Source organism: Cebus imitator, unplaced genomic scaffold, assembly GCF_001604975.1.
Source record: "Cebus imitator isolate Cc_AM_T3 unplaced genomic scaffold, Cebus_imitator-1.0 Scaffold247, whole genome shotgun sequence".
Taxonomy (NCBI): domain Eukaryota; kingdom Metazoa; phylum Chordata; class Mammalia; order Primates; family Cebidae; genus Cebus; species Cebus imitator.
This window is the reverse complement of record NW_016107562.1, coordinates 747,125-749,520: the sequence shown is the minus strand read 5'-3', so window position 1 is coordinate 749,520 and position 2,396 is coordinate 747,125.

Here is a 2,396-nt window from a genome sequence, read left to right as displayed (position 1 = left end):
AAAAAAAAAAAAAAAAAGCAAGGGTCGTAATCCTAGTCTCTGATAAAACAGACTTTAAATCAACAAAAATTTAAAAAGTCTAAGAAAGGCATTATATAACAGTAAAGACATCATGCAATAAGAAGAGCTAACTATCCTAAATATATATGCACCTAATCCAAGAGCACCTAGATGCATAAAGCAAGTTCTTAGAGACCTGCAAAGAGACTTAGACTCCCACACAATAATGGTGAGTGACTTTAACATTCCACTGTCAATATTAGACAGATCAATGAGACAGAAAATTAACAAGAATATTCAGGACTTGAACTCAGCTCTGGACCAAGCAGATAGACATCTCCAGAACTCTCCACCCCAAATCCACAGAATATACATTCTTCTCAGCACCACATTGCACTTATCCTAAAATTGCCCACATAATTGGAAGTAAAACACTCTTCAGCAAATGCAAAAGAATGGACATCATAACATACTCTCTCTCAGACCACAGTGCAATCAAATTAGAACTCAGGATTAAGAAACTCACTAAAAACTGTACAACTGTATGGACACTGAACAACCTGCTCCTGAATGACTACTAGGTAAATTGCAAAATGAAGGCAGAAATAAATAAGTTATTCGAAACCAATGAGAGCTAAAGTGGTGTTTAGAGGGAAATTAATAGCACTAAGTGCCCACAGGAGAAAGCAGGAAAAATATAAAATCAACACCCTAACATCACAATGAAAAGAACATTTAATTGTGATGTTGTCATTTTCTGAGTGCATTCCATATTATAGAAAAAATATTAAAATTTACAACCATTATTAGATTAACCATGGGGCCACTGTTAACAATAAGAGGTATCTAATGTGGATTTATTCACTCATTCGCTTGCAGTCAGTCACAACTTCACGTATTCACGAATGTTACTGTGTTTACGTTAGTTATAATTGCTTTCCTTTGCATCTGGTTGACTTTGTTGGAATCTCCTGTTACTAGTTGTATAGATGGCTTCTTATGATGTTCTCTCCGTAGGGTTTCTCACCTCCAATTGTGTAGGAGGTTTACTTTGGTTTTTCTAACAAATACCTAATACAAAAATTTTATTTTTATGTTTATGTAGCAATTACATGGCTGATTCCTATCTCAGTGTAGGAGGATAAAATTAATCTTTTCTGATGAGTTTTCTTTTATCAGAGAAGAAAATTCTGTGTAAATCTGGTCATATTCATTGTTTTTCTTAGATGAAACTATGAGGCACAATTTAGGTGATACATGCAATTTAATTTGTGTTAATAAGGGTCAGTATTACCATCTGCACTAATAAGACCACTTCTTGAGGAAAAGAAATTATGGAATTTCTAAATTTGTTATAAGTGTTTTCTTTTAACAACATTTATTCAATTATGATTTTAAAGAAAAGTTTCATTCTTTGAGGAAGAGTTTTAAAAATATTTCATGATTAAAGTCAGCTCAAATGCTATGAAATAACATGGTTTCAGCAGTTTGAAGAAAGCTCTGAATGAAGTGTGAGACGTTAGAGGTTGATCATACTTCCTGTGTGTGCTGGCTCCCACTACTTTAAAAATTTCTGCCTTTCTTTGCCATCTCATCTCCTCTAAGCATTTTGTTTTTTATCTCTATTTAACCCTGAAATGTGTAAGTCTCTCCTCTCCAGGGTTTTTCATTGATCAAAGGCATCAACAGCCTTCTTCCTCTGCAAGTAATTCTCTCTAAAACAGACAAACCCCTACCACGCTGAGTCTATAAGGTTTCTAAATTGTTTCTTGCACGTTTCCATTTCTCTCTTCTGCACCCATTTCACTCTACTTCCAGATCATCTTCATCTATATTAGCTATAAGGAAGCACGCTTCTCCTGTGTTAGATTAAGTTAAAACCCCAACTATATTGTAAGATAGTTTTGAAAAAATTGTAATTTGAGGTATAGTTTTTGTTGTTGTTGCTTTAAACTAATTATTCTGATGGCTCCCAATTTAGTTAGATGACATAAAATTTTATATATCAGCCTTTATAACGTGGAATAGAATGATTATATATTATTCTCATACTTCTGGGGCTTATTAAACTCAAAGTGTTTTTAAATGATTTCCATCATGTGATTTTAAATAGAACAGATCTAAATATTCAGCTTAGAGAAGCATTTAAAAAATTTCTTCTGATGATTTGGTTTACATGTAGGTGATTGGTTTTAATTTTAATGAGTTATCCTTTCAACTTCAGACTACACAGTAAGAAAGAGAACACTAGTTGCAGTAGACATGAGACTATGCAGATGAACAATATTTTTGATGTCCTGAAAGAATTGTTCATTTTACATCTGGGAAAATGATTGACAATTTTAAAGATCTATTTTCCCAGAAATAGCAACAAGAACTGCCTTTTTTTTTTTTTT